This window comes from Stegodyphus dumicola, chromosome 2 (genome assembly GCF_044657685.1).
Source record: "Stegodyphus dumicola isolate Sdum_Otavi_A_Nest chromosome 2, ASM4465768v1".
Classification (NCBI taxonomy): domain Eukaryota; kingdom Metazoa; phylum Arthropoda; class Arachnida; order Araneae; family Eresidae; genus Stegodyphus; species Stegodyphus dumicola.
Window position 1 is genome coordinate 183,820,873 of NC_140769.1, and position 22,107 is coordinate 183,842,979.

The 22,107-nt window shown below is 32.5% G+C and overlaps 1 protein-coding gene across 1 annotated transcript in view; it reads left to right on the top strand.

Annotated features, from left to right (window-relative positions):
- The first annotated feature begins 9,810 nt into the window (after window positions 1–9,810).
- LOC118190211 (CD151 antigen-like) overlaps window positions 9,811–22,107 on the top strand; it is an 85,103-nt gene continuing 72,806 nt past the window's right edge. Inside the window, exon 1 of the mRNA XM_035360886.2 lies at window positions 9,811–9,966. The gene's annotated coding sequence lies outside the window, so the exon portion shown is untranslated. The remainder of the gene's footprint in view (window positions 9,967–22,107) is intronic.

Here is a 22,107-nt window from a genome sequence, read left to right on the forward strand (position 1 = left end):
AGAGAACTGGCACAACCTTTTTTTCTTCTTTATTGAAACCGGTTTCGACACCTTGCAAATAGCAACCACGCGCTAGTGGCCGACCTACTTCTTAGCTATGTTTCTTTGTTTTTTGTTCTTCCATCGCGAAGAAAACTGTTGCGCAGTTCGATCCAACTGCTTTTCAGAGCGTAGTATAGCATAGAGGTGTGTTACGCGATTTCATTTTCGATTTCTATCGAGAAATGTTGGTTATTGGGATGCAAGCACTAAAAGGAGATCATATTGGCTGATATATCTGAGGTCCGATGAATAGCAGGCGCTAGAATTCTAAAATGAGTACATTTTTTCTGTAGGAATGGTTTTTATCACCAAGTGCTTTATTTTAAAAACGTAATTGAATTCCTTAATCTACTTTAAAACTTTCAAAGTTTATACTCTTTCAAAGGGTATAGGACCATTAAAAGTGTGAGGAATTTTTTCTTAATTTTTAGCAAGTCTGATATCTCTCTGTAGAATGATTGGGATATTATTTTGTAGCAGGAGGCATGAAAAAGGAGCAATGCCCTCGCTGGGACTCGAATGTGTATCTCTCGAATACGCGCCGAGTGTGCTACCGTTACACCACGAACGCATGCAGAAAGGATGGAGAAAATGCCTTATATCTCATCTTTTCGTAAGCATTTATCACCGGGTTTGTGGCCGACGGGCTGAAACTACTGAGCCCTGACAATTTCTTCTGAATTCGATTTCGGTTACGGAATGCAGCTCACTGACCATAGCGGTGATGTCGGCATTATGTTTAATGACATCATTTATCACTTTGCTCATAAGTTAGCGGAAAGAAGCCAATAGAGCGCACATGGTCATAATTATAAAATTTAAGAATTTCGTTATGTACCAGTGCTGTTTTAGCATGAAAACGTTATTTTGTTCTGAGTTTTCTGTTAATTAGAATTGGTCTTTCAAAATCAAGTTGCTGTTTATCAACCAGTCTTACGACTGGCATTTATTTCAAAATGTCTCATGCCACCATCATTTCTTCTTTCAGTTTAGAATACTGTATCGAAAGAACGAAAGAGGTATAAAAGTCTAAATTGTCTACTGTTATTGGTTCAAAAGTGAATGAAGAAATAGAAATATTATACAGTAAAACTGTATGCGTTTTTATTACATACTCCAAACTAAAATATTATATCAGACAATATCAGACAGTGGAATGCTTTAAAATTTGTTTCTAGCGAAGAGAATGCATACAAATGATTATATAGATTATGGTGAGGGGAGCATAAAAAGGTTAACCACTAATTCAAAATCTTATCTTTAGATCGTATAGAAAAGCAAAACGTCTGTTTAAACTTCTTTCTTTTACTAACGTCAAAATACTGATGACATAATAGTTTTATTGTATGTTATATTGTTGTACTGATAATTGTATGTTGTATTAAATACATTATCTAATAGTCAGCGGTGAGCCTTTCCTGAAGAATTCTATTCCAGTTTTCAAAATATAAGAAAATTATAAGACTTCTTACAAAGGTAAACAACCTCACATACTGAATCTTTTCATCATTTTCCCTTACTGAAAAATTCTTGAATCATCCTAAATTCTCTTCTTTGTGCTATAGACACGAAATCACATACAGATGATTCCATTCTGTAAATAAGATACGTTCCCGAATGAGTCTTTTTGTCGGATTTGCACATATAACTCGGAACTTAGATGGACAGTACCGTATACGTTGATATTGATAGTAACAGTAATAATACTAATTAATCTAAAATTAAATAAACGATTACCTTAATATAACTTTTAAATTTTACGCTGCAAGTTGCTATTTTCAGACATATTTTATGAAAGAAAACATCATTTGTTGAGATTATCAGACTTTCCGCAGCCGAGAAAGGGGGAAAATGACCTTTAACCTCGCTGGGAATCGAATCTTCTAATTCTAGTTGAATATGCTAACCACTTACTCAACGAGAATACTCACGGGGTATGTGATAATTGCTTATATTCTTCCACACTCAAAATTCCATTGGGGAAAGGCAGTGGTCCAAATGACCAGGTAGAGACCCAAATGGCCAGGTCAAGGTCGTAGAGAGTTATCGTCTACTACATTTTAGTTCGGGTATCACTATATTGACATTTAACCTTTCTGAATTTCGGAAACTTGAGAAATCAACTGTATGCTGCCCAGGCCACAACGCTAGCTATCGTATTGCTGAGACCAGATTCTAATGTCGGAGAAGGCTTGAAGGATTTTATGTGCATAGTGTCTGAATGTATAAAGTTACTGTAATAACAGTGAAACGAAAGTCTTCTTGGGAGACTTAGCGATAGGGAAAAGAGGGCTGGGAAACCCTTAGATCTGTCTTTCGGAGTGTTCTTTTCTAAATTGGGATGAAGTTGTGCAATTATTGCAGTAGGAACCGTATTTGTAAAACCATTGGTGAAGTTCTGGACTTCTATCTACTTCTTCATAATACCTTACATTCTAGTAATCTAAAGAAACACAATTCGGTATTCTTTTTCTGATTGCGATTAAATTTTAAGTATATTGCAAAATAATATTCTACCACCTTCCAAAATGTGACCTTAATTTTGGTCTAGATTCTTAAATTTGAAACTTTGAATTTTTTTTTTTTTCAATTTGCTGTTTAAGCATTCCAACTTGTATTATAATTTGGATAATGGGTATTCACAAAGATACAAAGTATTGGTTGTGTATTTAATTATGGCAAAGCGCACTAGGGCTATCTGCCTAAGGGGAGGGATGCCTTCGTGGAGGACTTTCTAAGGGAAACTGGCTCGTATACACGTTACACATGGGGAAAACCACGAAAACACCCATGCAGCCAGCCCGTTCGCGGGATTCGAACCTCGGACCGAACTACCAGTGTTCAGCGACTTTACCGCTCGGCCGCTGGTGGGCTCAAAGATACAAAGTAATTATTGCGATGAAAAATAATGTCGGAATTATGGCAGAGAATTAATGATTTGTAGCCAATTACTATATTCAGCAATTATTATAATTATCATGCACTTTAATAGTAATAACATAAGAAGTTAAAAACAGTAAAAAGTTATCAGTTATCACAAAAAAAGTGTTAGCAGTATCTGGGAAACCAGCTGTCTAGAAACTTCAGAGAGAAAATAATTTAATGCTCAGAATTCTCCAAGTTATTATTGAACAGTCAAGAAAAATTGAAACCACTCGGAGCCTTTAGAAAATCAACTTTTACCATTTGAAGATTCTAAATGTTTGATTATCATGCTGCCGTAATAATTTTACACATGTTTTTATACATTAGTAAAATTATTACAGCAGCGTGTCATAATTTTATTATATATATATAGTGTCTAATTATTTTATTATACATGTATAGTGTCTAATAATTTTATTATACGTGTATAGTGTATATAAGAAAAAGCTATGCATATATAAAGTGTATACATTTTATAAATGCTGTACATTTTATACATGTATAGCTTTCTTTTTGTGCATGTTGGTATATTATTCTTTTAGTATTTGTATCACAATTTAGAACATAAGTTACTAACTAGATGCGTTTAATACTAAATATATTAATATGTATTGTATTTAATATTATTTAATATAGAAATTCTATTTTAAAATTCTGATAAAAGTATGCATTCCGATTGTTTATTATTTTTGTTTGTTTAAGATTATGCATCTAGCATCGGCAACAAAAAAAGTATTAATAAGAAAAGCTAACATTACTCAGAGGAACAATGTATTTTATATAATATTTGCAACTTGTTTTGAATTAATGCTTTACTGAATTCATTGATTTTGGTTGCTTTACTACATTCATTGATTTTGATTTTATGCTTTGCTGCATCCAGTAGTTTGAATCCATTGGTTTACTCAATGCATTGGCTGTTTTATTGTAAACCATTTCGTTTTGAATTCCAGCTTTACTGCATCCATCCATTTTGAATTTATCAATATATGTTACAGACTAGGAAAACAGACTTTCAAGTCAGACTAGGAAAACAGTAGTAATGGTCTTTCGATATACAGGTAATAAGATTTCAAAGCGTGAAAAATGTTGGCCGCTGAACAAATAATAAATGTAAATATTTCCATTAAATTATCATTATATTAATTTTTCTTATTTCACTGATAATGCACAGTACAGTAACAAAAAAATTCGTTCTAAATCAAAGTGCCATAAATTCATATAGCCCAATATTACTACATTATCATTTGTAAGATTTTTATTCTGATAATGTTACTAATTATTAAGATAAATGTCTGAATAATTTTAAGAAATGTTTATCCTTCGCTGAGATTTGTTTTAAGTCAGTGACCTGTTTCCAAGGCAAAATGAAAAACCAGTTAAATTCTCACCTGGAAAGCATTGCGAAAATTTCCATTAGCAAAATGTCATTAAAGCATGAATTATCGACTTCCATATCGTAAAAAAAAAAGAATTTCTATAAACTTGCTCAAAAGAAGGTCAAGAACGGTTAAGAACCACTACGAATGCCTTCATTGTAAGTTAAACAAAAAAGGACGTGTGGAAACAAAGCAGTAAGGAAAGAAAAAACGCAGAATTGATGATCTGATACAGAAAACTGTAAAATCGGGAAAAAAAAAGAAAAAGAAAAAGATGGTGTTGGTGTATTTAATTATGGCAAAGCACACTAGGGCTATCTGCCTAAGGGGAGGGATGCCTTTCGTGGAGGACTTTCTAAAGGAAGCTGGCTCGTATACACGTTACACATGGGGAAAACCACGAAAACACCCATGCAGCCAGCCCGTTCGCGGGATTCGAACCTCGGACCGAACTACCAGTGTTCAGCGACATTACCGCTCGGCCGCTGGTGGGCCCAAAAAAAGAAAAAGAAAGAAAAAGAAAAAAAAAAAAAAAAAGAGAGAGAGAGAGAAAAAAAGGATTTTGTTATCGATATGAAAATTAAATATTTAAAATCAAATATAAATATGAATTGAGAATACCGAAATTTATTATAATCCTGTATGGTAAACACCCAAACAGAACTGGTATATCCGAAAATGGTACGCGATTTTACAGATAAAGCAATTTACTATCATTAGTAAATTATCTTATAGTAGGATAGTTTACTCTAATTTGACTGTCAATTCTTACAGTTGTCTGGAGGTAGAGTTGAAGTTTGGTTGTTGAAAACTGTGCGTGATGTATGTGGCTCATGCGAGGATTAACCTGTGATTGGTTTTTAACAATTTAAAGTTTTATATTTAATGCTAATTAATATCAGAAAGACAGAATAGAGAAAGCAATTATTAATATCAGAAAGACCATTTTAATGTTTTAGCATTTTATTGGGATATGGTTTGTATAATAAAGTACACTCTGCACAATAATTTATAGGATATTTCTCCCGTCTTCTTGGCATGCCTTCGTGGTATGGTGGTCTGCACGCTGGGCGCATATTCCAGAAGTCCGCGGTTCGATTCCTGGCGAAGACGTTGCTAATTTTTCATTTTGCCTGATTCAAGAAAAATACCTAATGTCTCTACAGTGGCGCCCGAACTAAAAGGATGGTGGATGATGATTTTCCTCGCCCAGGATTTGGCGATTTTGTTCCCTAAAAACCTCAATCATCCTTTAAAAGGGAATTATGTAAGGTATTTTTCTCGCCTTATTGGAATGTCTTCGTGGTGTGGTGGGCGCTGGGCGCGTAATCCAGAGATCCTCAGTTCGATTCCCGGCGAAGGCGTTGCTAATTTTTCATCTTGCCTGCTTTAAAAAATTAAAAAAAAAATAAAAAAAAATCATATCTCTAAAAATAAAGGGATAGTTTTATATCTCCTGTTCTACTAGGCCGATTAACGAAATTCAGCTTGCGCTTTTCGTGTGTCGAAAGCGCGAAAAATATATAATAGATTTATATATAACATTGTTCAAACATAGGTATTTTGACACAAAATCAGATTTTTTCTGAAAAGCCATAATGATTTTCTTTCCATATTTCGATTCTACGATTCAAATTATACGAAAGTGCAAGTTTTCTAGATATCGCACGAGTAGCTTTTAAAAAATTACCTCTAAAATTTAGCTATTCAGTGTTAATTGAATTTGGTTCATATTTATTAATAGCTCTTTTTTTATTGAACTTACTTGATTCCTTCTTTCATAGTTCAAATTTTAGGTTAAGTCCAAATAAAATTCACAGATATTTTTTGATTTATTTTTAAAATTTCAAATTTTATAAAATTTTCGAAAAAGTTTTTGAATTGTAACTTATAAAATTTTTACCGTCACCTGAAAGTAGATGTATCTCTAGGTGTACTTATAAAAATAGACTTTTATTCAAAATTACACAAGATATACATTAATTTATATATTGGCAAGTTTTGAAATTTGGCCTATCCGTTATAAACGATGATAACGTACTTAGTTAATATTATTTAAAAGAATGGACGATGTACCATTTTTTCCGTGAACAATGAAAGAGAAAGGAAAATAGGTTACCACAAATTAAGAATTTCACCAAATTCGCCATTCTTGGAGCAGACTGAAAAAATCTGATCTGTACACCACATGACTTCCTCGTACGGAATATTAAATTATACGCATTTTTTCTTGCATTTCATTTAAACTTATTGTATTGAATTAAATCTGTCGTCGATAGCACATAAATCACAATAGAATAAATGTACTTTTTAAAATTCACTATATTTGTTTACCATAGCGACACTCTGGTACTAGGTTCACTTAACAGCGTTATATTTCGTTCAAATTATAACTCAGAATGCATTTGTTTAATCGTTGCCAGATGTTTTGTTCAAATACTATAATGAATTTAGAATGATGTATAAAAGAAAGTAAGAAAAGGGGAGAAACAGTTTTTCACAGACGATTCAGTATTTCTCATTCAATTAATTCAGTTCTCACTTCGCGACAAGGCAAAAATACATAAAAACTCAAAATATCTATATTAAAAATTTGTAAGCAAAACTTAAACACTTATTTCCTCGAAAAATTTCCAGAAAGGATTACGCACGATTTAATTCGCAATAATAAATGAAGGTGTTATCTTTGTTGTTGCAAAGCTTAGTCTCTCTAGATTCGCAACAAATATACTATTCTGCTGTTTTAAATGTAAACAGATATGTCCGCCATGTTATTTAAAAATTAGGCTTAAAAGCACTTAAAAGCTTAAACACTTTTAAATTGTTGATAATGCTACAAATATTCCTTGCAGATTTCCTAAAGGCATAAAAACCTTAACTGGAAGATAAGAACAACATAATTCAATCGTTTTTAAAGCAAAAAATGCACAATTTACAAACATATAAGAGTAAAGAAACTGAGATCACTGAGCCGGGTAACAGAGTGGATATATATCTATAAATATACCGTATATACCCGCGTATAAGTCGAGATATTTTGGACAAAAAAAAAAAGACTTCAAAGTGGGGGGGGTGTCGACTTATACGTAGGGCCATAAAAAATTAAAAGAATCGGAAGTTCAAAAATTTCTTTATATAATGCAGTTGTTTTCTTCCCGCGCTCAAATTGGACTACTTATGAAATAAGCCACTTACTTGTAAGTGGCTTATTTGATAAGTAGTCCAATTTGAGCAATTTCATGAAGTAATTTCATGAAGTAATTTCATGACTTAAATTATGTGACGAACTAATCACAGAGTTTCATACTTTAACTAGAGTACGTTTCGATTAAACCAAAGAATTTTCGGCCCCCGAACAACCGATCAATATAGAGCAATAAAAAAGTTTCGCCAACAGGCCAAGAAAAGAGAAATGCAGATATTCATTTTTAAAGATCGTCCGTTGATCATTTTTAAAAGAAAAACTTTACCGAAAAACGTTGTGTTTCCATAAGGTGTGCTGGTTCGCGCCCATGAAAAGGGATGGATGGATGCTGACGGAACAGTCGATTGGCTTAAAAATGTGTGGGATAAAAGACCGGGAGCAGCTTTCAAAAAACCTTCGCTTTTAGTATACGATTCTTTTCGTGGACACTTTTCTGAAGAAGTGACAAAAGTGACAAAACACCTAAACCGACTGTGGCCGTAATTCCGAGAGGATTAACATCCGACATTCAACCCCTAGATGTCTGCCTCAATAAGCCCTTCAAAGTAAATGTTAGAAAATATTGGGCAGAGTGGATTAGTTCCGGTCGACCAACATTTACAAAGGGAGGCAACATTAAAAAGCCCGATATTACATTAATTGCTCGTGTTAAAGATGCTTGGAACGAAATACCCTCTGAAATGATTATAAAATCATTTAAAAAATGTTGTATTAGCAACGAACTAGACGGCACGGAAGATGATACTGTTTTTGAAAGTGAAAATGACGACGAAGGCTCTAGTAGTGATTATAACAATACAGAGTTCGAGACTGAAAATATGTATGATAACGAGCCATTGATTTTGTTTATTTACCAAGGTATTTTTTATCGTATATTTACTTTTTTTCCTCAGATGATTTTGAATAAATGTAGTACTTAAAAATTTTTTTTCGAAGTTTCTCGATCGATTTCGGAAGTGGGGGGTCGACTTATACGCGGTATCGACTTATACGCGAGTATATACGGTATTTATATACGTTCGGTGAGCCGATTGTGCGACCAAAATACGAGGTTCACATCTACATGTTATAGCAGTCCTATATCAAAATTTCAACGTTCTGAGGCTACTCGTTTTTGAGTTATGCGAAATAAATACGTACATACTTACAGACACCGTGAAAAATTATCTTCAGACTTTATTTTAGAGCAGTTTTATAATTTTTTTTGGAGGAAAAGGGTCTTTTATTCTGTCCTTACGTACAACAGATGTCACGTAAAAACATCGTTAAGTTATATTTATATTCGATAGCAATCAAAATGGATATTTTCGTTGAAATATGCTGCCTGAAACTTGTCGCGATTACAGTACTTCCTTTTTACTTCGTAGAAGGAAGTAAAAAGTGCACCAAGATAAATTTTCGAATTTCTCCGTAAGTTTCGCCCCAAATTTTACGAAATTTAATATTTAGGCATAATTTGAGTCGTAGAATCTAAATATGGAAAAAATAGGAATGTCTTTATATGCAGCTCTATATTACGGGATAGCAGAAAGCCAGTTGTAGAAGCTGGGTAAGATCACAGCCCGTTTGAATATTTAAAAAAAATTAGAAAGCTGGAAAATAATTTATTATTATTATTCCTATTTACTGGGGATGGAGGCTTAATGGATTTTATTCCAAAAAGAGCTTGCTCAGTTAAAACATGTGTTTGTTTCCTTAAAATTAGGAACAAAACGTGAAAAAAAAATTCTTTAATATATATATATTAAGATAAAATATTTTTTATTTGCGTGTAAATGCGATCCATTCTCCTGTCAACTAAAATAAAATTGTGGAATTAGTATTTCAACCACGCACATCTTGAGAGTTAGACGATCTCATTTTTAATTTTTATTTCAACAAAATTAGAAGAAATTATATATTTTTATTTGTGTAAAACAAAAAGCACTATTCATTTCTATGAAATTAAAGGCTATACTAAGCATTATTCTTTATTGGCGCAATATAACAATCTAATAAATTAATAAAATATCCATTAAAAATATGCGCTAAAACTCTGCAATACCTTCAAGATCTTAATGGGAGACATACATGAAAATAAAATGCATAAAAAACAGGCAGATAAATTAAGAGCCCTTTTTTTCACTAGGCGAAATATCCGGATATCTGAAGCCCCAATAGTTGAAGTTCTACTGTAATTGCAGTTAATGAAATTTTATAGAAGTAAAAAAAAAAAAAAAAAAATTCTTTGTTTTCAATCTTATAGCGGTAAAGGCTTGCTCAAGGACAAATCATCGGTGTGGAGCCTGAGGGTGTCCAGAACACTTGTGACGCCATCCTTCAACAACAGGAAGTGAACCGAAGTGAAAAGCGCCCGTCAGAAAGCAGGAGTGAAAGCGACAGTTGAACTTGCTCGGAATACGCGATCCTAACCAGGTAAGTTTCTTTTTTACTGCTATGTGTAAACTTTAAAAAGCAAGCGAGAAAAATCTGTGTTTTTAGTTTGATTATATATTATATGCATTTTGATTTTTGCCGTGTAGTGTGCAAGGATCTGACACGGAGGCTGCAATTTGTGTGTCATCATTTTTTTCTTTTTGAACAAAGAGAATATAAAAATACAAAAATTTCATATTAAAAAAGAACAATGGACGCCAGACTTTTGTAAATAGAATGTTAAAAGTCTTAAAAAAACTAGAATCGCAAATTCAGATTAGAATAAGAATATTAATCTCATTCCGAATTTAGTAACAAAACCTGTTTATTTTATATGCTGTTTTATTTTTATTCAGACATAATGTGTGTAATGGTCAAAATTATTTTATTACTAAACGATTAATTTAATCAAGCCGGTTTAAAAAATGCTTTTTCTTACTTTAGAAATAAAAAATGTTAGGCGTATAGTAATTTTTGTTTGAAAAATATTTGTGAGTTTATCTTAGACCATAGTGTTCAGCAAGGCGAAAGACACGGAGATCCGCAAGTCGGACATTCATTACATGACTGAAAAAAATAATTGCTTTATATTTAGTATGTGACTTCTTATTTTAATTTTTTGACAAGATGTTTATCAATTTATCAAAGGTACCAAAAGAGAGACAATTGAATGAAAATTTGATTAGCAAGAAAATTTCGTATTAAACTTAATTAATTTAAAAGGCAACTTGCATTACAATCAGACACAGGAATATGGATCTGCCGACTTCAATGGAACTGACTGCATCCCCTTACTATGTCTAATTTTCAATAATTGTTCAATGCAGATTTTGATTAAGCCGTTAATTAACTTTCGTTTATCAATAAAAAACATAGAAATGCGTAATCCTAGCCTATTTTGTCTTATTTCTTAAAATGGCGTAAGATATTATAACGAAAAACTGTATTAAATCTTTACGCAACATACCTATTTCAAAAAAATTGAAATTTATAAAATTTCCACAAGGAAATCAGGTTAAGAGGCTAGTCTGTTTGTAATCAGCAGTTTTTGAATGAATAGCATTTATTACTTTTCATTAATTTTTAGGAGTAACTTTCTTAATAACAGTTATTTAATATGAGATCGGTCAATAAATTTCATTTTTAATTTATAACTCATTAAATAAATTATAATTCAAAATGGAGAGTTCATAAATTATTTCCGTTTACTAATGGTTTTGGACTGATTATTCAGCATTACTCTAAGCCCATATCAGAAGAAATATGAGATATTATACAATGTATCTTCTTCCGTTCATAAATTTTCACCATCTATGGACATCATTTAAATGGTATGTTTCATCACATGTTTCTTTTAAATAATCTATCTGTATTAAAATGAAAAAAACAAAACTGCAACATCTGAGTTTCAGATTTTAAATTACGTCGAAAGGGTCGTTTTTTTAACGTTTTGTGTGTTACCTTTATTGATTAAATAACATGTTCTACGTACTCAAACTATAAAATTCAGTTCAACAGCAATACCGCAAATTAATTTTAAAATAAGCATATCTTTAGAATTTCCGATACAGAGGCTCGCGCGCTGGAGATAAATATTTTTTTTTTTTTTTTTTCTGTACAGTGTTGCCATTGCTCGTTCTGAAATCGTTTAGTTTTTTAATCAAAAATTCGTTTAAGTGTTACAAAATATGAAGTCGATAATAAAACAAATTTCAAATTCAAATTAGGGCTTCAACATGCCCATATTCTATGGAAGATTAGGTTAAATTTTGATAGCTCTCTTTACCATTGTTTTATCACAATGCGAGAAACATGCATATATTTAAGCAGAGTCTTCATTATTTAATTTCTTTAAATATAAGACTGGGCGATAATTTATGGTGGCAACGATTTGAAAAGTGATATAGCCTGTTAAAGTTTTCGACGTAAAATGCCAAAACGAAATTAATAGTCCTTCAGAGCAAATTGGCCCTTTGGACTAATAAGAAAAATTTTTAAACAGTTATTAAATGAATTTTTTTTTATTTAATGATGTAACACTCATTTAAATCAAACTCAAATTTGAAAATGTAAATATATACTTTTAAGTATTATTTAACTATTTAAAGCCACATAATAATGATAAATTAAATCTGCTGTGAACCCACCAAGATTTTCTTCTGCTAGAGGATTCATAGGAATGTGAATGTTTTTTAACTTCTTTACTAGTTCACATATTTTTCAAAAGTGCCTTCGTATTAGAAATGTTAAAAGAAAATTTATAATTTTATTGAAAAAGGAAAAGTTGATCATGCTTTTGTCGCAAAAACCTTGGAGGAATTAAACAAGAAAGTCATGAATGCATTAGTTCATTGATTATTAACAGCGAATTTCTAGTTTCAAGGAATGGCAACACTAGATATCGTTCTCGCTTTTTACAAAAATGATTACTGTGTAACTACCTCTCAACTCATTTAAGGTTACTAAATACAAAGAGTACTAAAAAAATTTAATTTATTTATATATATATAAATGTGTATGAGTATACCTGTTGGTATATAAAAGATATACAGATAAATAAAATTCTTTAAAAAGGACTGCAAGGTTTCAGCTAACGTTTTGAAAGTAATCTTCAAAAACTTTGTTTTTGATAAATTTACTATTTCACATTTATTGAGTCAGCATTAAATCCTAGTATACTCATCAAAGTTTATCGACCTCTATTTGATGTATTTATAGCTGAATCATGTCAAATATTCTACTACGCACAAAACCGATACGATTTCTAAAAGCAAACAGTTACATTTTGGTCTTTTATGTAACCGTACTACTTAACATTTATACATTTTCCCTAGAACTCAGATTTGAAATAAGTGATGGCCAAAACTGTATACACACCCTTACATATATCTATCTACTATATACACACCCTTACCCGGCCTTCATTTTCCTAATCCTTGGTAATAGTCATATATTTCTAATTGCAGAAATGTTTTAAATGACGAAAACATTCATGTTTTAGCAATATCAAATTTAAAAAAAATCTTTTTTTGACAGATAGCGAAATCTAATCTTTAATGCAGTCTCCTGATTCGTACACTACTAAAACGTAATTGAGTACGGTTCCATCTAACGGTTTTAGTAAGAATTGATAGTAGGAACCCAACAAAAGCGTCTTAAACCGCGATTTATGTATGATGCGATTTCAAAACTGATACTGGGAAGAAATGTTGATATTTGCAAAAGAAACAATTATAAATTCCTTGCTTAGCATGTATGCTTATGGCTAGAATGCAACAACGACACGTGAAACTAAGATGGGTGACTTAAACGCAACGTTCTCATACAAACGCCCTGAAAGAGAAATCGTGGGTTGCTTTTTTCGAAATCTTATGTAGGCAGCCTTGTTTTAAAGGTCAAGTGAGCAAAATTTTATCAAAATCTAAATGAAACTAAAAATTTGTACGAATTACACACACACACACAAACAAACAGACGCTCTTTTATATATATAGAGATGATTTAATGAATTCAGCTACTGTAATTTCTCCAGTTCTGTTAATATTTTATAAATAGTAAGCTGTATTTAGTTAGTAAGCTGAAATGGGGCTGCATATGTGGCTTTTAAATCGCTCAGTTTGTTAACTACTAATGGGATATATTTGAAAGAAAAATTAAATATCTCACGTTCAGCTAAACAAGAAAGCACTGCCGCGTGGAAGATAAAAATATTTTAATCCGGGCAGTGGCAACACATTTCTTTTAAATTACTGTTTTTGTTTATGAAATTGGAAAGACAAATACACGTCTTTTATATCGATGGATTTTCTGATTCAATTTGAAACATTAATATCTTTCGGTTTGCAAAATGGCAACATAAAGGCCTTACCGATGACCGATTAAAATATCCTTACCTCATTATTGTATAGATTTTAATAAACATAAATAAAGTGGCATATCAGCATAATTAAAATTAGAGCCGTGTCGGGAAGCATATGTGGACTTGCTTAACATGCTTCTAGGCATTGAGGTAAAAATAAGAAGGGGTGCAAAAATCAAAAGGTAATGTAATAAACATTAATGTGAGAGGAATGGAAATAACAGTAAAGTGCAGAAGTTTTAATTTTCAGATTCATCTGTTATGTTAAACTCTTTAAAATGCTGTCGACATGGCTCTTGCTAAAATTTTAGCTGGGATAAAGTTTTTCTTTTAAACGCTTCATTTTAGTTAAAACAGAAATGAAGAAAAATAAGCGTACTTAGAACTAAAGTCGTCTTTTTAGTTTCCGAAATCTGAAATGCAATTTTCACTTTATTATTAACTTCAAAAGTTGAAATAAAAGCAGAAAGAAGAAGAAAAGAAGAGGAAGGAGAAATTAAATTTTTAGGTAACGTCAAATTTAATTTTCAGCTACACAAAAGCTTTATAATTGGGTCACTGAAACACAAATAAATAAATGAAAATTTTTGCTCGCTCTCTTCCTTGATGTTTTTGATGCATCTTAGAGTCTAAGCAAACGCTTAACAGGCGAGGAGTCAATAATTACATATAAAAGCTTTCGTTAACATACTAAAACTTTGAAAATGTTCTTTCATTTCCAGTAACACATTTTTTGCTTTTGATTAATAATAGGATGAAACTTTAGGCCTAAAAGACGCCACTTGTTTCTCTCTTAAAGAATTCGCGTTGGGATTAATTGGTGAAATTTTCTAATACTTTATTGAGGAATTTTTTCAAGTTTGATGTAGTTGTTACGCAAGTAGGTAAACTGGTTATAAGCGTTATCTTTCACTCTACTAACATGCAATCACTGAAAAAGAATCGCGACCAATGTTTCAAAACAGATAGATAGCAGCTTTCACGAAATAATTTCCTCTTTAGTTCTCACAGCTATGGAATAGAATGTAGATATCGAAAATAAAATAAAAAAACAATAGTTTAGTGGCTTTAACGAAAGACCACATTCCAATTACAGAACTAAGGAATGAAAAGTAAGAGATTTCGTAATTTATGTTTAGGAAAAAAATTGCGTAATTTTATATTGCTATTAATTCTATGATAATTATTAAATTATTTAATGGTAATGATTAAGACAGAATTAGTGCTCTTCTCAATTTCGGGAAATAGAAGTTACTTAGTTTTGTAAAAAAAAATTAAAAAACTATTTGCAAAATGCAAAAGACATCGCAATGGAAGTTTTGTATATTATTAACCTGAATTTCTTGACTTCATTCTTCACATCAAATTAGGTAGAAGTATACTGAATTCCTTTTAGTGATTTAAACTGATGGAAAGATAAAGTGAAAGAACTCGAAATATTATTTATCTCTGACAATATCTAAAATATCAAAATTTGACTGCTGCGTTAACTGTAAACTGACTCCTGCAACTGACTGCTGAAAAATTTGACTGCTGAATTAACTAATGAAAATTTAGTAGTACAGAGTACCATTTTGAAAGCATATGGCACTCACAAAGGAAAATTGATTTTGTGATTTTCACGGAAGCAGTATTCACAGATGTAGGTAAATTAAGTAAGAAACTGCATCAAAACCTTTAAGCCTGCGTCAAAGTCACTGTCTCTGACCGAGTCTTATATGAAAACTTGATCGAGGACGTCGGTTGTAGGCTGTGCACAAATAACTTTAATATAAAATCATTATAACTGATATCCCTTTGTCCTAAAAATATTTAAACACAGCATATCTTTAGAATCTCTGATAGATAGTCACGCGCGCTGGAGATAAAAATACTTTATTCTATACAGTATTCCCACTGCTCGCTTGGAAATCGTTGAGATTCTTAATCAGCAATTCGTTAAAGTTTTACAAAATATGAAATAAATAATAAAACAAATTATAAATTCAATATTTGGGTTCCCAGGTGTCCATATTCGGTGGAGGACTATGTTATTCAAAATTTGATGGCTGTATTGTTTTTTACAGTGAGAAACTTACATACATTTATGCAGATTCTTCAGTATTTAATTTCTTCAAATATAATATAATTCGGCAATCTTTGGTCGCAACGATTTGAAAAGTGATACATCTGTGTATAGCGATTCGATGCAAATTAGCATTTCGAGAGTAATAGCCCTTTTGGGCTAACGCCTGTTTGGGCCAAAAAAAGACAAGAAAAAATGCCTCTTGTATGGAAGGAACTCAAGAGATGAAGAACAATCAAGGGTTTATAAAAAAAGAAAAACGATGAGAGTATTGCAGTACCATGTTATACAAAAATATTAAATAATTAAAAATGACAAAATTTTTCATTAATGGAAGAAAACATTTAAAGTAACGGTTAATAATTTTATTGTTTCAGAGGACACACATTTATGAATCCTTGCTTCGAATCACAGTGGTGATCAAATATACTACTAACGAATTCTAGCTGAGAAACACAACTTGCATTTAAAAAATTAAAATCAGAACTGAGAATTATTATACCAATATTCTTGTTCATATGTCTTCAATGTAATGAATCAGGAACCAACACTTGGATTTTTTCACTTAAGTTAAAAATTATGGATCAAAATTACTATTAACAGGTAGTCATTCAAGTTGCCATAACAATTTCTGAAGACAGGTCAAGTAATCTTCGAAGGCATGAGCAAATCAATTCATAATATTGCATACTAGATATAATAAGAATCTAACGATATCGGAAGGAGTCATTACTTTATCTCAGATTGGTTGGTGAATTCCATCCGTTCTTGAAAATATTTATGGTAATAAATAGCAAAGAAGCGGTCGAAGAAATCCAAAACGGCTGAAAAAGAATTTTAGGCATTACGTGGGACGATTCCGTAAGTACTAGACCCAAGAAAATACTAATGTTCGGAGAGTTATGAAAGGAACATGTATGAAATTTGCATGAACACTGGGAAAACATCGGGAAAGGCAGGTTGTAGAGTCATTAGGTTAATTGGAAGCAGAAAAGATGAAAAATATGCAACCGCCTTCGCCGGAAATCGAAACCATGGACCTCTGGAATACCGGCCCAGCAAGCTACCGTTACACTACGAAGGCACGCTAGGGAAGTGGGAGAAATACCTTATAAGGTGAAGGAGTTCTTATGTCATCAGGACAAATGATGTTTGTTTGTTTTGGATGATTATGGCAAAGTAGGCTAGGGTTATCTGTCTAAGGAAGAGATGCCTTCTTGGAGGGCTTTCTAAGGAAAACTGGTTCGTGTACACGTTACATATGGGGAAAGTATGGGGAACTTGTAACTGAGATTCTACAAATTTAATTAAATCTTTCCAGAAATGTCACAGTCGTCTTCATACCAAAGCAAAATTTGCTAGTTGTGCCCCGAGCGAAGATGAATATAATGGGAAATAAGAGATAAACAGTGTGGCGAGAATAAAAAAGTGTATCGAAATCAGTATAGCGTGAGCCGAAAACAGTCGATTTAGATTTTTTTAGATTTAGATTTAGATTTCCTACATCTACGCAAGATTTTAGATTTCCTACATCTACGTAAATTTATTGCAATAACATAGTTAGACTTGCATGGATTATAAGATTTATTAAATATACATAGCTTTATTTCATTTGCATCTACATTTAAATTTTTACATTTGCTACATCATCGATTGCGTAATCCTATGACTTAAATCGTAGTATTCTCAAGATGCAATCGATATGTTATCTAAATAATTTGAGCAATAATTTAACATAATCTGGTAATTAAATGCATAGAAAATGAATGCATTTTGAGAACTTTTTAACGAATTTATAAATCATATTATTTGGAAAGAAAATATTCCAGTTGTAAAGACATTAGATGATTCTGAAGCAGGAGGAGGGAAAAATGAGCAATGCCCTCGCTGGGACTCGAACCTGGACCTGCCGAGTGGGCTAACCGTTACACCACGAAGGCATGCTGAATGAAGGAAGATAACACCATATATACTAGTTTTATAAGAAAGAAAGGTAAAAGATCTTCTAATACTAATGATTGCACGACTGATACTTCTTCAGCTGCTGGTAATAAACTGAAGGTGATGCAAATTTAACAAATAAATCAAACAAGGAAAAATTTTTAAATTGTGATGATTTTGGTTTTGTGACATCCATCTTTTAGTAAAATTATACAAAATTTAAATTCTTATAAGGCCATCTATGAAAAAAGCTCATATTAGTAAGATACGTTTCCTCCTACAAAGTATTTTCTTATTTTTAGCTTGCAAATATATTTTGGTTAGTAAGAAAGGCATTATATAATACTTACGAATCTACAGCACACACTATATACAGAAGAACATGATATTAGAATGAAAAAAGTGTATATTTATATATACAAAGAAATTTCTGAATGAAAAATAAATTATCTAAAAACCTAGATTTACTTTTAAACATACAAACACTAATACAAAATAGGATGAAAGAGCTGACACACATCAAATATACTTTCTCTGAAAAATTTCCAGCAGTGAACATGTCGAAAAATAAACCATGAAAAAGTTACATTTAAAAAAAAATTTATAGTTAGAGGTCATCATAATTATTTGTCGATTATTCTTCACCATTTTATCGATCCAGCCATCGAGATATACTGATGGATGACTTTGTATATAACCCATATAAAATTCTACATGTTCTTTCATAGAAAATAAAGAATAAAAAAATGGGAAAGGTTTCAAATTTTAAACTAGGTCTAAAGGGGCGTTTTTTTAACATTTTGTCTGTTACATTTATTTATTAAATATCACGTTCTTCGCACTTAAACCATAAAATTCAGTTCAAGAGCAATATCGCAAAATAGTTTTAAATTGATCATATCCTTTAGAATTTCCGATACGCAGTCTCTCGCGCTGGAGATAAAAATGTTTCTCCTGTACAACGTTGTCATTGCTCGCTTTGAAATCCTTGAGTTTGTTAATCAAAAAATTCGTTAAAGTTTTACAAAATACGAAATCGATCATAAAACAAATTCCAAATTTCAAATTTGGGCTTTCACATGCCCATATTCGCAGTAAGATTACGTCATTCAAAGTTCGATGGCTCTATGTACCTTTGTTTTATCACAATGTGAGAAATATACCTACATTTATGCAGATTCTTCATTATTTAATTTCTTCAAATATAATGCAGAACTCTAAGATTTGGTGGTAAAAGTTTGAAAAGTGAATCGGACATTTATAGTGAACCAATGCAAAATCGCAAAACGAAAACAATAGTCCTTCAGGAACAAAGCACCTTTGGACTAGAAATAAATAAAAAAGAAAATCGTCATAATTTAAAAAAGACCGTACTGTTCAATGCAATAAGATTGCTTTGTCATCACATTTAAGATACAATCCTAAAATAGTATTTTAAATGTACTTTCTCCCAAGAAAACTACACAAAAAATATTTTTCTTAAAATTTAAAATGAAAATTTGATAATTTCCGATATCGTCTTCTTTATGAATATTTGCCAGACAGTTCTCAAATTTTCATGCATTTTTTATAGGGATCTTCAGGAAAAATTTTATTCGTATTTATTTATAAGCTGTTCTTTTAATTGCACAGTACCTGAAATAATAAAGAATTGCCTTGTCCGACCGTAAGGTATTTAGATCTCTGGGCGAGAATTTTTTCGGTGCTCTCCTACAACTCAAGAATAGCGATACCGTACTAGAATACATTAATTTATTAAATAGCAAATAAAGAAATAACTAAAGCATTAATTTTTTTAATTTTAAAAGTAACAATTGAAAGTAATTTTAAATCAATTCAAATTAATTAAAAGTCAATTAATCAAAGTATTTTGAGCAGAAGAATGATCAGATCTGGACTTGTCACATTTTGGTTCTTTCTTGCCAATAACTAAAGCAGAAATATTGCCCAGTTTTTGAATATTCATATGAGCAACACAGAATTCACTCTTATCATTAGCATTAGATTTTTCTATAAAATATTTAGCACTTCTCACTGATTTTCTACACTGTTTAAATTATTTCTCTTTCTCAGTTCTTCTTTTACCTTCTTGTATCCAGAAATTTTATTTATTCTTTTCATTATTGTGCGCGATTAGAAATACTACATGCAAAAGTACATTTTTGAAGTAATCTTTTGCAAAAGAATTATTTTTGAAAGTAAAATGTTTTCTTAAAAATGAACGAATTATTTGTTCAAAAATTACTTTTATTTCACAGTAATATTAAGCGATAACAAATAATTAAAAAAGGAAGAAATTTCAGTCTACCCAATTCAAGCAAAATGAAAACAATATTCAAAGTTTTGACAAGCTTTCAAATTTGGTTAAAATAGAAAACAACGAAGTGTACTTTATTACATTTCTTATTAATGTTATGGTGACTGCATGAAGTGATAAGTGAATTCAACCTTTTTTACACGTGTTTTCTATAAGAATATCTCCAACAATATCAGTAGGGGTAAAGGAAAAGGTAATTGGTACAAGTTTTAAAATAACAAAATGAAATCAATGATAACAGTCAATTACTCTGATTATGTTTTTTTGCTGTTAATAAATCTTAATTACTGCGAATGGCTGTCCTCTGTATTTGGCTTTTTAATGAGGCCCCTTTATCTCACTTTGCTCACAAAGCTACTACTGCATTTATTGTATACAGGGTGTTTTATAGATCATGGGACAAACTTGGAGGGGTGGTGAAGCGTACTAAAACATGCATTTTTTGTATAGGAATGTAGGGTCTAAAGTGACGAGTTTAAAGCAGGAACGAAAAAAAAAAAAAAAAAAAAAAAAGACACGAGAGGAAAATATATTTATGTACAAAATTCAACGCAAAGTGCTTCTTTGCAGCAATACAGTATTCACAATAAATGCTCAAAATAAGGGAACACTAACAGTAATAGGAACTACAGCTGTGATTTTGCTGGCAATGCAGCGGTAGAGGGCTATAATGAGCCGGACAAACCACGATCCGATGCGTCAGAGGATCATTCGCAACTCTGATGTCGAGCCTGATGGGTGCGTTTACGCACAGGAAAAAGGTGACATGCATCTCATGTATGGTGCTGCTAATGGGAACGGCAGAGCAGCGTTACGGTTGTAGCAGGAACGACTTTCGAACAGGCGTATGCCGAAGCACACAATGTTCGAGAGGTTGCATCGGTCTCTGTGTGAAAACGGGTCATTTGAAACCACCTGTGACAATAGGAGTGGAAGAAGTGCACGACAACCTCGCATTGAAGAATCCATCTTGAATATTGTGCATGTATCACCTCAGACAAGTACAAGAGCTATTGCACGTCGTCTGCAGCTGAGTCATTCTACCGTTTGGAGAATATTGCATGAAAATGGTTTGGACCCATACCATTTGCAGAGCGTCCAAGCCTTCCAACTCGAAGAGGCTCGAGTTCATTTCTGTCATCGATTCTTGCAGCAGTGTGCGGCGCAGGCGCATTTTTCATCGGATGTGCTATTCACGGACGAGGCAATTTCCTCACAGGACGGCATCTTCAATAGCCACAACATGCACGTGTGAGCAACTCATAATCCACACGGGACACGTCCACATGCATTCCAAACCCGCTTCTCCGTTAATGTGTGGGCGGGTATTGTTAAGGACTAATTCATAGGCTCATACCTCTTACCTGCACCTACAAATGGCTTATTTTACCATGTTTTTCTCCAAGAGGTGCTACCGGAATTGCTGCAGGATGTTCCGGCTGTCGTTCGTGATGGAATGTGGTTCCAGCATGATGGTGCACTAGTCCATAACCACGTGCGGGTCCGCAATTACTTGGATGGGACATTTCCGGGCCGATGGATTGGCTGTGGTGGACCCATTCGATGGCCACCCCGTTTGCCAGATTTATCCAGCTTGGCTTTTTTTTTTATGGGGCCATCTGAAGAGCATTATTTACGAGACTCCCATTCACTCACTGGAGGACATCGTTGCACGACTATTCATTGCGGCTGCAAGCGTGCGCGAAATACCTGTCGTTTTTCAAAATGTTCGTCAATCTCTTCTGCGACGTTAGCAAGCATGTATTACTGCTAATGGTCACAATTTTGAACATTTATTGTGAATACTGTATTGCTACAAAGAAGCACTTTGCGCTGATTTTGTACATAAACACATTTTCCTATCGCGTCGTTTTTTTGCGTTCCTGCCTTAACCCGTCACTTTAGACAGACCCTACGTTCCTATAAAAAAATGCATGTTTTAGTACGCTCCACCACCCC